Source organism: Arvicanthis niloticus, chromosome 14 (assembly GCF_011762505.2).
Source record: "Arvicanthis niloticus isolate mArvNil1 chromosome 14, mArvNil1.pat.X, whole genome shotgun sequence".
NCBI lineage: Eukaryota > Metazoa > Chordata > Mammalia > Rodentia > Muridae > Arvicanthis > Arvicanthis niloticus.
In genome coordinates this window covers 49,190,783-49,208,735 of record NC_047671.1, presented here as the reverse complement: position 1 = coordinate 49,208,735, position 17,953 = coordinate 49,190,783, and the positions used below count along the sequence as shown (strand labels likewise).

Sequence of the window (17,953 nt, the reverse complement as noted above, 5' to 3'; positions counted from 1 at the left end):
AGTATTGTGGAAGAAATGGGGTGCCCACAAGTTTGTGCAGGCAGTTGCTCCAGTTGCAAGTTGGGATGGAAGTTGGGTGAAATCCACACCATCCAACTTGCTTTGCATATTGTGCCTGCTTCTCCAAAAGCAGTTAATTAAAATCACCTATGGGCTGGGGTACAGTATGGTGGCAGAGCATGTGCTTGATATTTGCGAAGCCTGGTGACCACTATTCAGCACCACAAGCAGCAGCCCTGTCATTTATGTGGGAAATGAAAAGAGATTTCCCATCTGTTAGTGATCATGTGTTGATAGATATCCAAACTGAGAAAAGCGGTTTCCTTGAAATCTTAGAAGATGTGTCCTGGAGGTCTAGGAAGAAGCAGTGTTCATTATTTTTCTTTAGTTGTCTGATGTATTTGTTAATTTTATCATTGCTGTGACCAAAAGGAAGAAGGATTTCCTTTGGCTCGGGGCTTAAGAAGGGAGACTTGGAAGTGTGGAGGGTGGAGAAGGTGGGGCAGTGGGAGCAGCTTGGTCTTTGGCCCTGACCAGCAAGCAGAGAAGAGGGAACCAGCATCCCATACTTTCTGCCTTTTCCTTTAGTATCAAGTCCAGTACCCAGCCAATGTCAGGGTGCCTGCCACCCTCATTCAAAATGAACCTGTTCTGGAAACAGCCTCATGGGCATATCCAAAGGTGTGTCTCCTAGGTAATTTCTAAATCCAGCCAAGGTGACAATGAAGATTAACTGTCACATCTGAAGAGTAATACAACCTGGTGGGACAAAGTGGAGCAAAACCTAATGGAAGTAAATAAATAAATAAATCCTTGACACAGCATTGTTAGAAAAAGCGGAATCCAGATGTTACCTTCTGGTTAAGAAGCACTGCTTTGGTAAATCTCAAGTTCAAGACCAGCCTAGTCTATATAGTAAGTTCCAGGCCAGCCAGGGTTACACAGTGAGACTGTCTCAGAGAGAGAGAGAGAGAGAGAGAGAGAGAGAGAGAGAGAGAGAGAGAGAGAGAGAGAGAGAGAGAGAGAGAGAGAGAGAAAAGAAAAAAAAGAAAAGAAAAAAAAAGAAATGCAGCCTGGCCTGAATGCAGCTTGCAGTTGAGTTTTTATTTGTGTCCCTTCTAAGAACTGCTTCTCCCAGAGCCATGAAGAGAAGACTGATTAACACAGCCAGTGACCCTTGATTACTAATACTGACCCTTGGCATTGCAGTCCCCTCTTGTTGATTGTCAACACAGGTCACCCTTGAGGAAGCATCTCAATTTATTTGCACATACACAGAGGGTGCACACACAAGTAAAATACAATAAATGAAAACAAATATGGTAGATCTTCCTCTGTTCAAAATGATCCAAGGGTAAAAGAGCCAAAGCCTCTGCAAGACCTCGGAGTTCTAGAGGTTTATGTGGGCCCATGTCAGTGAAGATGAAGCAAGTCTAACAGATGTGCTGCCTGCTGCTCTCAGCCTGTGCTTTCCTTAACGGGACCTTCTGTGAGTATAGTCCTAGGTCTGAATCAAGCTTTGGTAAATTGCATGGGGTCAGCATATTCTGGTTGGCTGCTTCATTTTTAAAGATCCAGTAATTCAGAAAGGTTCACTCTGCCCAGGATATTTTTTATTTGTTTTTGTGTGAGAAGAGTATGTGTGTGAGCATGGGTACATGTGTGTGGAGGTCACAGGACAACTGTAGGGAGTTTCTGTCTTGGGATCCAGGGACTAACATCAGGTCATTAGGTTTCCAGGACAAGCACATTAACCCAGTGAACCATCTCACCTCTTGCCAGCCCTTTATTCCAGAACTCAAGATAAGGAAACAAAGAAGACCACTGTCTAGATCTTAGCCTCCTCGCAAGCATTTGTTGACTCTGAAGGAGTTTTATTGGTGTCCCATTCCTTTATGTCTCTCTAGAATCCTTCCCTAAGGGACCATAGGTCGAGAAGGTGAAGATACTGGCAAGGATGATAGCCTAGGAGACAAAGCCTGATGGGTGTGAAAGGACTGGAGGGGTGTGGGGTGGAGCAGATGGACACCTTCTGTTCTTTGTCCCAAGATGATCATCCAGACCAACTGTGTGCACTGCCAGCTGATAGCAGAAGCCCCCCGACCCCACAAAACGGAGTCAGCAGAAGTTAAAGACTAAGGATTTTGAAAAGTCCCGAGTAAGGTCATTTTTCCTTACATATGCTTCTGTCTCCAAGAAGAGGTTGGATACCTACCAGGGGGGTTTCCTTTGCTGCTGCTGCAGTACTTTCGTGAGAATGTGATGAATTAAATTCACCAGACTGCAGTTTAAAGTTAAACAAAACAAAACAGAAAACCCCCAAAAGTCTAATGTGTTTTATGGTGGTATTTTCACACAAAGTGACTCACTGCTAGAAGTATATTGGCCATTTTAACAGGCAATTTGATCTTTCAGATGGAGACATTGAAATTCTCAGGACAGACATTGTATTGGACGAATGACTGGGTTTGTGCCTTGGTGCTAAGCTCAGTTAGGCCCTCACTGGGTGCTTGTTTTCAAGTAATGCCCGATCCACCCAAAAACAGCACATGAAAGCCTGTAAGTAAGAACAGATCAGGTTTAATAGCAGGCTGTGGATAGTTTTACTGTCCTTTATGTATCAGCGAGTATTTTACTACAGGGAAAGGTAAATAAGTGTTTTGCAGTAAATATGTGGTGTAAGCACCAGTAGCTGTTAGGTTTTAACTGGATGGCAGAGCATTTACACACTTAGTGACTTTCCCATAAAGGTTTTAGGAAGCAGGGCCAGACAGAGGTCAAAAGTTTATCCAAGTCAGCTCCCTGGAGCACTTCCTGGGTGACATCAGACAGCTGAAAAGGAAGCTAAGAAATGTTGCCTATGTCTTCAGACTCCAAGTCACTGGGGCATCCTCTCTGTGTGTGGTCTTTATCCCCCTCAGAAACAGCAAGAGTGGGTTTTGGGTCTTGTGATGGCAAATGAACAAATTATAGTTTGGTTGGTTGGGTTTTTTTTTGGTTTTTTTTGTTTTTTTTTTTTTTTTTTTAGATTTATTTTTATTTGTGTGTATATCCCTGAGTGTGTGTATGCTGTGGGAGTTACAAGTGCCCATGAGGCCAGAAGACCCTTGGAGCTGGAGTTACAGGTGCTTGTGAGCCGCTGGGCGTGGGCGCTGAGAACCAACCACTCTTGTAGAACAACTCTTTCTTTTAAAAGAGATCTTTATGTGTATGAGTGTTTTAGGTAAATGAATGTGAATGGTCATGAAGCGCCTGTGTAGGCCAGGAAAGGGCATCAGACTCCCCTGGAACTTGAATTCCAAGTTGTGAGCCACTATGTGGGTACTAGGAAGAGAGCTGAGTCCTGTGCAAGAGTAGTAAGTGCACTTAACCCCTGGACCATCTCTCCAGCTCCAAGTTCCACTTTTGAAAAAATAGTTACAGTCTAGCCTTGTTGTTGCTTTGAGACAAGGTCTATTTAGCCCTGGCTGGCCTAGAACTTACTATGTAGACTAGGCTGGTCTTGAACTTTTATGGGGAATGTGTCCCTAAAACCTTTATGGGGAAGTCACTAATAAACTAAGTGTGTAAATGCTCCACCATCCAGTTAAAAAATAACGGCAACGGGTGCTTACGCCACATATTTTCTGCAAAACATCTTTACCTTTCCTTCTAGTAAATCAGAACTCCTACATCTGTCTCCTTCGTGCTGGGATTAAAGACCAGCTTCTTCTCAACTGGCAGAAATTCTTTCTTTAAAGTTCATTTCTGTATCACTTAAGTTTGTTTTGTTTATAAAATGATTAGAAACTATTCTCTGTAAAATGAACCAAAGCCATTTGTTGGCTGGCTTGTTTTAAGACAGGATCTCACCTGTATATATCTGAGGCCTTTTGAAGTCACTTCACTGCCCAAGTCATGGCCTTAAACCCAGCAGTCTTCCTGCCTCAGCCTCCCTAGTGCTGGGATTAGAATCATAAGCCAATAGGCTTGGCTGTACACGTGTTTTCTTCCTTCCTTCCTTCCTTCCTTCCTTCCTTCCTTCCTTCCTTCCTTCCTCTCTCTCTCTCCCTCTCCCTCTCCTCCCTCTCCTCCCTCTCCCTCTCCCTCTCCCTCTCCCTCTCCCTCTCCCTCTCCCTCTCCCTCTCCCTCTCCCTCTCCCTCTCCCTCTCCCTCTCCCTCTCCCTCTCCCTCTCCCTCTCCCTCTCCCTCTCCCTCTCCCTCTCCCTCTCTCTCTTTCTTTCTTTCTTTTGTTCTTTCTTTCTTAAAGATTTGCTTATTATATATACAGTGTTCTGCTTACATGTATGCCTGCAGGCCAGAAGATGGCACCAGATCTCATTACAGATGGTTGTGAGCCACCATGTGGTTGCTGGGAACTCAGGACCTCTAGAAGAGCAGCCAGTGCTCTTAACCTCTGAGCCACCTCTCCAGCCCCTGTACATGGTTTCTTGTAGCATTGTTTTGGTCTCTATCTGATAAATACTAACTGCAAAAGAGCGCAGGTGTGCGTGTGCGTGCATGCTGCATGTGTGTATGTGGGGGGGGGAGGGGGGGACAGCCTCCTGTCCTTGTATACCACCAGGAGGGCATTAGAAGCTATACCTCCAGCTCAGTACACATTTAGTTTTTACTAGCTGATTAGGATATAGATGCCAGTTTATCATAATGTTCCTCTGTCTTACTTGATGTAATGGTTAATCTCAACTGTTGACTTGCTCCGATCAGCTGGGAAATGGTCTCTAGGTATGCCTCTGAGGGAATCTATTGATTAGGCTAATTGAATTGGAAGATTCGTCCACTGTAGGTAGTGCCATTCCCTGGGCTGGAATTCTGGCCTATATAAAAAGGAGAAATGAGCTGAGCAGAAGCATTCATTGTGCTCTTCTTCAGCATGCCTGCTGTTTCAACTTTCTCCACTATGATGGACTGTGTGCACCTTGGACTGTGAACCCAAATAAGCCACTGGGTTGCTTCTGTCAGGTTACTCTGCCAGCAACAGACAAGTAACCCAGACTGTGTGGTGCTGGGAGACTTTGTACCTTTCAAGCTCTAATCACCATCACTAATTTTAGAAGTCTGCCAAAGTTCTTCATAAAGCCAAGTGCTCTGAAAGAGAGAAAGGTGACTGCCTACTGGAAAGGCTACCCCAGAGAGCTGAGAAGGATGCAGAGGGAAACACCCCGGGACTGGCATCTTAAGCCTTCCAATCAGCTATAGAGGGAAGCCGTTAGCCTAGGGCTCGACCCCCTCCCTTAGGCCAGCTCATTTGCTTGCCCTGCCTGCACTTGGTGTTCCTATCTGTGTGCTAACATGTTTTCTCTGGGCTTTAGTTATTTGTTTTTCTGTTGAGACAGGGTCTCTCATGTAGCCTCGTCTGGCTTCCAACTCACCAAGTGGCAGAGGATGACCACGAGCTTCTGATTCTCGTGCTTCCACCTTCTGAGTTCTCAGAATACAGGCACAGGGCAGCACACAGAGTTTATGAGGTCCTGGGGATTGAACCCAGGCCTTTGTGTGCTGAGACACCTGAGCTCCGTCTTCAGCACCAAGGGGGCTTTTAGTTCTAATAAATATAATGTAAGTAGAGGCTACAGAGATGGAGCGATTAAGAGCACCTGCTGCCCTTGCAGGAGACAGTTCAGTCCCCAGCACCATGTCATATGGCTCACAGTCCATAACTCCAGCTCCACAGGCTCCTGCATGTTCTCTGTCCTCCATGAGCGTCTGCACACACATGTATATGTCCATGCAGAGACATAGATTTGGAAAAAAAATAAACTTAAAAAGAAGATAAGGTAGGTTAAGGTGCCCTGCACACAACACTACCCTTTGTGACACTCCAGCAAACACCTGCATTAAATCCAGGTGCGGGACACTAAAGCCTCAACCTGTCATTCAACCTAGGGCGTTCATTTTCTTCTCAGGACTGTATAGTTGCATACCCTACTCTCTTTTCCTCATTCCTGCAATCCTGAAGGTTGTTATTAGACCAGCCCTGATTAATCAAGCCATTCTTTCTGTCCCAGATCCCCACAGCCCTGATGAGAATATGTGGTGCACTGCTCTTCTCTAATGCCTTCAAGTATTTGTGAGGAAGCTCATGTGCGTGTTCACTTGATCCTCAGAGATTAGTAGGAAAGGGATTATTTTGCATTCTTTCCCACCAAGCAAGCAAAGTCCTTGCTCCCCCAGCAAAGAATTTTCAACACTCAATCCCATCAAAACACTATAAATTCAATAAGCACTCATTTGCTGAGTTATAGAGGCAGAAACGGTAGTGCCCCTCCTACGCCATTTTTATTATGTGACCAGATCAGTCATAGGTGATCTTGGTTGGGTGTAGGTCTTCAACCATACAGTGTCTAAGAGACACAGTTTTTCTGTTGGTTGGAAATTTGCATCAAATTACACCATGTGAAACATTAAACCTTTGGTAAATATATAATGACTGTCATGGTAACAGGCGACTTTTCGTATTTACCATGCTCTCAGCTCCCTGTTTCATTCTTCATGGGCTGTATTTACTTTAATCACCACAATGCTCAAACCCAGGGCCTCCTGCATGGTAGGTAAGTGAATATATTCCCAGCCCCGTCTGTGTCATTCCTCAGGAGCTCTCCAGGTTTTTTTGTGTGTTTTACTTTTAGATATAATAATTATTATTATTATTATTATTATTATTATTATTATTATTATTATATGTGTGTGAAGTGTGTATATGAAATGCATATGTATGATGTGTGTAGGGAGATTACATGCTACAGCCCATGTATGGAGGTCAAAGGACAAGTTGGTCACATTGGCTCTCTCCTTCCATCTGTGTGTGGGTTTTGGGTATTGAACAGGCTTGCATCTTCAGGTTGACAGTGCCCTTTGCTGAGCCATCATCCCACCAGATGTTTGTTTTTCAACAGTGTATAACCCAGAGCTGACCAAGTGGGCTAGGCTGGGCAGCCAGCAAGCCCCAGGAATCTGTCTGTCCCCACCCACACCCACCCCCTTTTTGTGGTTACAAACGCACAGCACCATTTACTTGGGCTTTGGGGCCTGCAAGTGCTTCATTCACTACCTAACAGTTTAATGTCTTAAATGCCACTCTTGCTAATGGGTTCAGGGAGATGTTGTGTGAAGAACACACAGTCTTCAAGCCACCGAGAACTCTCCAGTCTCCACATCAGAGAAGATGGAAACTGTTGAAATGATTCAGATAGAGAGAAACGTTTGGAGGAACAAATTCACGTTAGAGAGCTCGTGGTAGTTATTAGTCTTCTGCAAGTTTGTTTGGTTTTTTGTTTTTGTTTCTATTTTTTCCCCTCAAGTCAGGCTCTCTGTATTTAGTCCTGGCTGTCCTGGAACTCACTATGTAGACCAGGACTCAACTTCACAGAAATCCTCCTGCTGCCGTCTCCCAAGTGTTGGGATCAAAGGCATGTACTACTACACCTGGCTAAATTGGATGTTTTTATTTTTAAATAGCCAATGTTTAAGTGAAGAGCTACAGCAAAAATAAAAGGTGCCAATCCACGGCCTCTTTATTCATCTCAAGTATCGTCATCTGTCAGTTTCAGTTCCCAGGCTTGAACTTGGTGTGGATGGCCTGGGTCTGGTGAGACTACAGCTATAACTCTATCTTAACCTTCAGGTCCCCAGGAAAGCAGAGACTGCTCAGGGTGGCAGAGTCAAACTCTGGTCCAAGTGATAGTCAAGAAAGATTCACACAGGATACATTGCTGTACAGGACTGTAAGTACTCAGTGGTCGTGGAAAAACAAAACAAAAAACACACAAAACCTCTCAGGTATTCTGTCTTTGAAGGAGTGTTTCTAAGCTTGCTCCTGACTTCCTTTTGGGAATACAGGATCTAAGAGCAGGTAAACTCACCAGGTCCCGACTCATTCCCACCATGCACCCATGGAAGTGCGCATGCGCACGAACACACACATATAAACACACACACCAGGATGCATGCAAGCATACACCTCCTGTGAGCTGCGTCAAGCCTCTTTTTCAAGGGTTATATGGTTTGAGCCGGCCACCTATCCTGCTTGAATGATCAATAGAGAATTTTCTAGAAGATTTTTCCTAACTCTTGATTGCTGAGAATCTGTGAAGTGGTAGGTAAAGATAGCTTGGTGTTCCCTGTAAGCATTTATCTGATAAGGTACAAGAGACTGCCTTTCTCTCACTACACTTCCACCAAGTGAGCCATGGCATGTCCAAATTGGACTCCAGGGATCAGTTGTGGATGCTCAGAACACAAAAGTTTTTCTGTTTGCCCAAGGGTTCCATGATGTTTAAGTAGAAACAACAGAAGGGCAGACCCACCCCATCAGCATCTAGTTCATCTAGCCAGGCTGTCCCCTGTAGATTGAAGAGTCTCTCGAAATCTCCAACCCTTCAGAGCATGAGCAAGCTGTACTGTAATGACATGGAGCAAACAAACACAACAGGCCTTCTACCCTCACAGAGATGAAAGAAGCCACCAGGGCAACTGGAATCTGGTCGGGGATGCACCTACAGGGCAAGGTGACTCTAAGCCATAGGAATGTGGATGTAGACAGAGGTAGCCCTTGTTCACCAGATCTGGAGTATCCTAGAATAGGTTAAAGGTTATATGAGGGGCTGGAGGATTGTGAGCTCTTTGAGACAGGAAACACTTGCAGATGTCTCTGCATATTTCTCAGGAACGATTCTTTGGCAAAGATGGTTCTGGACCGTATGGGTTAAATCTTCCTGGACAATTAATTACCTTCAGAGCAGAGAGGGGTTAAGTAGCCTATTTTAGAAATGAGTTCTGTGAGGTCAGGCCTGGTCTAGCCCCAGCTTTCAAGAGGCTGAGGCAGGAGGATCTCTGTAAGTTTGAGGCCAGCTTGGACTACACAGTCCTGTCTTGAAAAGGCAAAACAAGCCCAGGCAGTGGTGGCGCATGCCTTTAATCCCAGCACTCAAGAGGCAGAGGCAGGCACATCTCTTGAGTTCAAGGCCAGCCTGGTCTACAAATCAAGTTCTAGGACAGCCAGGGCTACACAGAGAAATCTTCTGTCTCAAAAAACTAAAACCAAATCAAACCAAACCAAACCCAAACAAAACACATGCAGGTGTGCGTACACACACACACACACACACACACACACACACACTGGGGAGATGGGTCAGCAGGTGCCTGCTGCCAAGCCTGACAACTTGAGTTCAAGACCTGGGACCCAGTGGTGGAAGGAAAGCAGCAATTCCCATTATGTCCTCTGACCCCCACATGTCTGCCCTGCTCACTGGAGCACACATACCACACATGTATGCACACAAAGTTCTTAAAACAGAAAAGAGTTCTTTGCATTTACCTTAAAGGGTTTTTTGTAGATTTATTTATTTTTATGTGTTAGATGTTTGCCTGTCTGCATGTAAGTGTACCTTGTGCATGCCTGGTGTCTGGAGAGGTCAGAACAGGGTATGGGATCTCAGTGAACTGGAGTTCCAGATGGTTGTAAACTACTATGTAGGTGCTGGCAACTGAACCCTGGTCGTCTGCAAGAGCAACAGGTGATCTTAACTGCTGAGCCACCTCCTACACACATGTCCTCAGCCTTTCGACTAAAACCAAGGACATGTATTAGTTTTTGATTCTTACAACTACCCCTACTTTCCAAGGCCTTGCTATGTACCAGTTGCTGTTCACTGCCTTATAAATGTTATCTCACTAAATTATCAGAACAATCTTCCATGGTAGAGATTTTAAGTTCTATCTTATAGACGAAGACACTGAAGCTTACAGAGTTGTGACTTAGCTGAAATCCCAGCACTTGGGGTCAACTTCAGCTATATAGAGAATCTGAGGCCAGCCTGGGGTACATGAGACCAGAAAAAGAGAGGGGGGGAGGGAGGAAGAGAGAGAGAGAGAGAGAGAGAGAGAGAGAGAGAGAGAGAGAGAGAGAGAGAGAGAGAGATCAGATTTGCCCTGGGTCACAGAGCAAGGTAGATAGATAACTGTCTAGGATCTGAACCTTTTTTGGCACGTTTGGTTTGGTTGGTTTGGTTTGGCTCGGTTGAGACAAGGGTCTTGCCAGTCTACCCTCAAACTCTCAATCCTTTTGCCAAAGCTTCCTTGGTGCTGGGATTTCAGGTATGTGCTCCAATATCCAACTCTGAACCTGGGTGCTCTAAATCCACAGCTCTTGGGGATGACGCCTATTGTTGATTAGGAAGACTTGTTGACGTTCTCAAGAGTTAATATTTAGACAAAATCATGCTCTAACTAGAATGAGGCCGATGTCTCTAGTGAAGTTACATAGAAGTGTGTGGAGAACTGCAGTATTTGCATCTGCACAGCCCTACAGCCATCCAATGAGGAGAAATGATATACTTCCTACTCCTCATCCAATAAATAGTTGAAATAAGGTATTAGCTAAGGTTAAAGTAAGTATAGTAATTTCATGCACGCTGTTAAATTACCTAGTTGGCACACAGTGGGGAAACTGTCTGTTTCCTGAACTTTGTGCTACTTGTAGGTCATTATACCATTAGCCTATTATTTAAATTATCCAATTAGGTTGGTCATTACTCAGCCTCATCCTAAATAATATCCATGAAGTAGCCACTGATGTGAACCATTAAGATGAGAACATGCTTTAGCACACCAACACTGTGCTACTGTAATAGAATGACAACATCCTTTAGCATGCCATCATGGTGTTTGTATTACCTGTGAGAGCATCCCTGGCAGTCCATCACCGTGTTGGTATTAGCCTTGGAGAAATGGTGCAAGTTATAAAGGTTGCATGCCTATATTGCAGCACAGTTGAAGGCAAATTAAGATCACACTCATACTACCCACCCCAGGAAGTACCTCCTCCTCCTCAGAAGTAGGCTGGGGTGTGCTGGAGATGCCCAGAACCTCACTAGTGACTGGGTTGATTCCACAAAGGTGCCTTTTCTGAGGGAGACTATGCCTGTGTCTCTCAGGACCTGCTTAAATTTCTCTAATGACACATCAGGACAAAAAAAAATATCATCATCATTATTACTAGCAATAATAATAATAATTCCAGAAACAGGCAAGAAAGGCTCTGTGCTTTAGCTGTGTGCTCTCTCCTAGGGAAATTAGGGGGTAGAGGGGAGGGGATAATGGAGATTAGTCTTGCCAGGGGTGGAAAACAGACAAAAAAGGGATCCCCACCTAGGATGAAGGAAACCTCTGGCTAGATTTCACCTGTTCACTTTTCCAGTCCTTCCTAAGTCCCATCCCAACTTTTTAGCAAAAGTTAAAGGGAAACTTGAGTCCTATTATGTGAAACGGTGTCCACATTTAACCTGCCCAGCTGTCTTCCATACAAACAGGGAGAGAATAATTTCCAATTCCTTGCCTTCACTGTTATTCCAAAATGTGCAAAGACCCTCCATGACTTTCTCTTCATTGTGACAAAAATAACCGAAGGAAGCAACGTCAAGGAGGAAAGATGGATTTCCGTTCACAGTGTCAGTCCTAGGGACAGGGGTAGCATCTTCAGAGGCAGCTCTCAGGCCAGAACCTGAAGTTAATGTCACCTTCAAGGCCCACTCCTAGCATCCCTTTCAGCAAGTTAAGCTAAAGCCCTAAAAGTTGTATAACCTCCCTCAATGAGACCACCAGCTGGGGATCAAATGTCAAACACAGGAGTCTGCGGCCACGTTCCTCATCAAAATGGTAACAATGATTACAAGCCACCACCCGCAACCCTCAAATAAAGCTGCATTTCACATGTTAAGCGTTTGGGTCTTGGGTCTTAAATGACTTTATGCGTCAAGCTGAATAAAGGACAACATACATGCAGTATGGGGAATGGGCCCTCAGAACCTGGAGAAATCAGACTGGGAAGGACGGATTTCCTGAGGACCAGCTAGCTGGTAGTCAAGATTTCTCTGGCCAGGCATATTGATAGCTAAAGATGCCATTCGTCTGCTCCATAGCTACATGTCTCTCCTGGTCGATCCCAGGGTTGGCCATTGTCCATCCTTAGGACTTAGGTTACTCTTTCAGTGCTAAAGTAGGAAATAAATCTTAAGAGAGAGAGAGAGAGAGAGAGAGAGAGAGAGAGAGAGAGAGAGAGAGAGAGAGATTGATTAAGAAGAGAGATGGGTTAGGGCGGAGGCAAGTTCGCTTTTGGACCTGGCTGGCACTTAGCTTTCTGACTGTACTATCCCTTGGGATTCAGCAGTAGCTGACCAGTGTCCATCTCCCAACCCCAACTCCATCCCCACGCCCTGTCTACCCTTCCCCCCCAAAAATTCTCAGCTCTCTTTGGGTGCAGTTCCTAGTCCCCCTCTACTCTTTCCACTCCAAAATGCCCTGGTCTGGCCAAGGACTCCCCAGCCCTGCTTTTCAAAAGGCTCCTCACCAGCTCTGAACGCCGCCGGCTCCCCCTCCTCCCTACCAGCCCGTCTGGAGTCCCCAGGCACGCCAGGCACACGTGGAATGCTGCCAGTCGCAGGAGATCCCAAGGGAGATAAAAAAGCACATCTTTGACCACTTCTTTACCAAACAGACCCAAGATGTGTAATTAAAGGCCCCGGGACTCTGCTGGAAATAGGTTTAAACTTGAGGTAATCCCTTCTGGCACTTCCTCTTCCTAATGACATCAACAGAAATCAAACAAATCCACCTGGCTCCAGTCAGTAAGTCTGTAACCAGCAAAGGTCACGGGAGGAGCGATAAGAACAAGAAAGCGGCCACAAACCGCGTTACTGGAAACACATGTTGGGACGTGTTGGAAAGCAACTCCCGCCAGGCCCCTGCTCGCTCTGGGACAGCGACAAGGCGAGCAGCCTTCCCCGCCTCTGCCTCTGCCTCTGCCTCCGCCTCCGCCTCCGCCTCCCCAGCCAGCACTTATTTTTCTTTACCTCCTAGACTAGACTTGGGCATAAGGGCAAGGCCGAGACCAGGGCTTGTTCGAGGGGTGGGGGGTAGGGTGGGGGTGAGAAAGGCTCGCCACTGTAGAACTGGGAGGACAGGTTGACCCCTCATTCAGCAGCGAGGACCCCAGCAGACTGCCTGGGGGAGGGGGACCAGCCTCCAGTCTCCTAGTACCTGCATGCGCAGATTGCCAGAAGCACAAGCACGCTCGCTTGGGAAAGTGTTTCTTCAAACTTTTAGACCGCCCTGCGCTGATTTATTACCAGGTTGGGCAGTTGCAACATACCTCGCCAGCGTGGCTTAAGCAACACAAGCAATTTTCTCACAGCTCAGGAGTCTGGGATGTTCAAGGTGCTCAGCTGGTTCCTGGCGACGACTTCCCTTCTTGCTTGCTTGTCAACTGGCAAGCAAGTCCTTGCCTGGCAAAGAGGGATCTGACTCTTGATAAAGGTGTTACTTGGGGTGTGCATCACTAATCCCACGACCTCCTCAAGGGCGCTGTCTCCAAATGCAGTCACACCAAATGGCTCCAGCTTTTCACTTCAGAATTTTGGGAGAACACAGTTCAGCCCACAGCACTCAGGTGTGACTGGGGTATTTGAAGGACAGCGAGGGAAACAAGACCACACATGATGGATCGTCAATTCCCACTCAGAGAATGTGTGGTGGGCAGGCCTGGGGTGCTGGGGCAGAGGGTCTGGGGATCTCTCTGTATACCACAAACTCAGTATGTCCTGACACAAACCAGGAATTCCTAAACTGAGCTGCGATTGTGGTCCCCAGTGAGAGAGGGAACCCTGTTCTTGCATTGAGTGTAGCAGCAGTTGAGAAGCCAGGCTGACTGCAGCTTGCAGCTAGGATGTCACTTCTAAGTGAGTGTCTCTCTGTCTTCCTGTTTTCACAAGGGAAGGCGAGCACTTTTAAGCCAGATATGTGGTTTTCTTCTCTGGCTGCTAACAAGTCTTACAGGATTCAAAGTTTATAGTCAATGGTGAGCAGTGCTTCGAAACCAACCAGGTAGCCTTGAATCTCGTGGCCAGGCTGGGGGTGATAGATCTTTCAAAGATTTTTAGCCCCATGGACCTTTCAAGACAAGAAGCAGAAAAACTTTATTTTCAAGGACTGAAGTTCTGTCTTCACTGAGCCTTGTCCAAAAGCCACCACCCATCAGCTGAGCCACCTTTGGACAGTAGCTTGCCCTCTCTGGGCTGTTCCCCTAATCTTAAGAATGGGTACCAGTGTGATTTCCAAGGATCTGAAGGGCTTCACTTTAGAAAGAGCTCAGACTATAGAATGCCTGCCTCCTACGGCCAGAGGGGTCAGAGTTCTTATATCCATTCAGACTTTTTAGAACCCACCTTCTCCTTTCTACAAGATAATATAGAGATCTAAGAAAGAGAGGCTAGAGAAGTGGCTCAGTGTTAAGATTACTTAATGTTCTTCCAGAGGATCTGAGTTCGGTTCTCAGAGCTCACTCCAGGGTTCACAACTGCCTGGACCTCCAGCTCCAGGGCACCCAAATCCATTGCCCTCTTCTGGCCTTCACAGGCACCCACACAATGTGACATACACTCACAGACACATGTATGTACACATAAACACAAATCTAGGAACAGGATTAGTCCTTGACATTTAATACACAAAGGGTGTATACATATGTGTGTGTATATATGTGGTGTGTGTGTGTGTGTGTGTGTGTGTGTGTGTGTGCAGGCATGAGTGTGGAATTCAGAGGGCAGTTTTTGGAAGCCAGTTCTTTTTTTTTACCAGCTTTATGTGGGTTCTGGGGATCCTGATTCTCCCACCTCTGCCTGCTGCTGGGAGGACTTGACCAGTGACACCATGCCCAGCCGCTATTCTGTTTCCTGTCTCTAGCATTTTTGCCTGTGGTATCTTGGGCACTGCATCTGTACATTTTATACGTTCCATTTGTACAGACACCACTGGAATCGGTAACATTTGGTCAGGTTTGCTGGCTTTTTTTTTTTTTTTTTTTTTTTTTTTTTTTTTTTTAGCCAAACTCTTTAAGTATGTTACAAGCTATGTGCAGTTTCCCTGAACATTTCCATGTGCGTGTCTAAGAAATAAGAGTGTGCTCCTCAGGGGCCTCAGTGCTGTGTCAGTCACAACATTTAAATGCCCTAAATACCATTAGATACCAGAGCCTCATCTGCATTTCTTCAGTTGTCCCCAAAATATCTCCTACAGCTGACTTGTTCACATCAGGACCAGATATCAAGCCTGGAGGTTATGGCTTTTAAGAGACTTTTATTCTAGAACATTCTTGGCTCCTTTCCCTCCTTTTCCTTCTAGAGCCCCTGTGGGGTGGGTCTGACTGTCTCCTGGTAGTGATGTTTGACTCTTCCCTATCCATCACTTGCCTTCAGGGAGGCTGGAAGTTAGGCTAGCCCACTTGATTCTGTTTAGGCATGGTCACACACCCCACTTCCTGGAGCCTCCCATCGAGAGGCATGTCTTGTTTGTCCCTGCGGTTCAGACCGTGTCTAGAGGAAGAAGGTCTAGTCAGTGTCAAATTACTTTCACCATGGTTCTTCTTGCAGTCAACACACAACACAGTGCAGGGGACAGTGCTTTGGTACCACATGAATATCCAGTTCACTAAAGATTTAACCAATATTAATTATCCCTAAAGAAATCCTCTATTTCATTGGGGCTTCACAAAGGTGACCTCCTAATTATTGGCCCTGTAATCTTGAATCTGTAAAGACCAGCCCTCTTATTACCCTGAAATTTAGTTCCTCCTGGCAAGTTGGGATAAAGGCTGAATTCCTAATTTTCAGAGGAAGGAGCCAGGGAAACCCCGGTCTTTAGGAGGTTGTAGGATAAATGTGACCGGGAGCACGAGGTTCTCTGGAGGGCCACACGTGTGTTCTCCCAAGTCCACCAGTGCAGCCTTTGTGGCAGGCAGTGCAGAGCCTCCAGAACTTTTCACCTAAGCAGAAAGGGTGTTAGACTCCGTTCCTTCCTCCCCAGATACTTAGGGTCTTCACTCTTTTGGAATGGGTGGGGAGGATCTTTGGAGTGGAACTCTCATGGCAGGCCCAGGGCTCTTCACTCTGGCTCTGCTTTGAAGGGACAAGCTCGAGTCATCTTCTTTCCAAATGGCCATGTGTTTTCCAGTCTTTACTTACTTTTGCCCTGACTAACAACAGGCCAAAGGGTTATCTGTCCAACATTCACCTAAAGGTAATAAGACATCATTTGTGGTTCACAGTTTATTACCCAGCTTGCCCTGGGGATGGGGGCGGCAGTGAGGGTGGTGCAGGGAGGAGCAACCTTAAGGAGCCCACTGTTCAGTCTGAATGACTGATACTTGCATGTAGAACATGGAGTGTGAAATGTCAGCCCAAATGGATGTGTGGAAGCAAACCCTAAACCCTCTACCCTGATCTCCTATTGGTCTCCTCTCATATATTGATCCTTTATCCTAAAAAGCCTCTGAGAGACAGAGATCATCGTCCTATCTTTATATTTCTGATAAGAAAACTACACAGCCTATCCAGGGCCACTCGGCGCTTACATTCAGGCCCTATCGGAGCCAGGCCTGCAGTCCATCTAGAGCACCATACTGTTCTCATAACAAGTGTTCTGTGAAGCAGGAGTGGAGAGAAATGAGGCTGTCATGGTTACTATGTAACATTGTTGCTTTGGGATTAACCCCGTTTTACATGTAACTATTGAAACAATATTGTGTTAACTATGTATTAAATATATTGCATAGTAAAGAAAATCTTCATAGGGAAAAATATGCTTTATAACCACAGCACCTTAATTTAATAAGTGCTTTTATTTTTAAATATCTCCCTCAGATCTTTGCCCCTAGGCATTGGTATTCCTGCACTGCACTGATCAGCACAGATGCTAGTTCATGCTTTCTTGTTTGATTTTATATGCATTATAAATATTTTTATGAATCCCTTACATTTTCTGTGTTACAGACTGGATCCTACTGCACTGTGTGACATTATTACAACATTATTTATTTAGCCAGTCTAACTCTCGTCGGGACAGGTTTACATTTCTGCTAAGAAAGAAAGAAAGAAAGAGAGAGAGAGAGAGAGAAAGAGAGAGAGAGAGAAAGAAAGAGAGAAAGAGGGCCTGGGGAGATGGCTCAGCAGTTAAAAGCACTGACTGCTCTTCTAGAAGTCCTGAGTTCAAATCCTAGCACCCACATGGTGGTTCACAGGATCTATAACTGTATTTCACAGGAAACTATGTCTTCTTCTGGTGTGCAGATGTATATGCAGACAAAACTCCCATATACATCAAATACACAAATAAATAAATATTTTTTAAGTGAGATTCTCTGTGAATTTTTCCTGTGATCATCTTGTAAATTCTGAAGGAAAACTCCTAAGGGTTGGCTACCTGACTCAAAAAGCTGGACAATCTTTTTTTTTTTTTTTTTTTTTTTTTTGAGACAGGGTTTCTCTGTGTATTCCTGACTGTTCTGGAACTCACTATGTAGACCAGGCTAACCTCGAACTCAAGAGATCTGCTTGCCTCTGCCTCTGCTGAAATTAAGTTGTATGCTACCACCACTTGGTAAAGCTGAACATTTCATGGTACTTGACGTGTGTTGCTAAGCTGCTCTCTGGAAGGACTATACCATCAGGAGGCCAAGGCCCTGTCAAAGCTGAGTGGTGCCCAGGCTTCTGTGTTATCTTGTGTCCCTGACGGGGCTTCATAGATGTATTTATTGTTGATTATCAAGAGGACTGAATGTTGCTTCATCTGTTTAGTATTTAAATTTCTTCTATATGGATTGCCTTTCCTGAGCCTTGTCCCCTTTGGTTTGGGGCCTTGGCTAATGCTGTGTGTTCTAAGATGAATGTACATATTACACTTGTGAACATGCATGAGTTTAATGAACAGGTGGTTTGTAAAGGAGACAGAGAAACTAGGAACAAGGCAGCTTGTGGGAGAAGCCAGAGTCCATGCAAAGAGGGAGTGGGAACAGGTCCCATAAAGGTGCTGCGTGGCCTTAGTGTCCAGAGGCACACTGGTTCTGATTGGACAGGGCCAGCCTAAGATTCCCTGGGTTGTTACATAGTGTGCTACATTAAGG

At 45.4% G+C, this 17,953-nt stretch overlaps 1 long non-coding RNA gene across 1 annotated transcript; it reads right to left on the bottom strand.

The window, feature by feature from the left end:
* Positions 1 to 11,722: 11,722 nt before the first annotated feature.
* LOC143434337 (uncharacterized) lies at positions 11,723 to 12,667 on the bottom strand. The gene is made up of 2 exons (XR_013103774.1): positions 12,350 to 12,667; positions 11,723 to 12,011 (listed from the first exon to the last, which is right to left on the bottom strand). It is a non-coding gene; the product is annotated as an uncharacterized LOC143434337 (long non-coding RNA).
* Between the last annotated feature and the right edge of the window lie 5,286 nt (positions 12,668 to 17,953).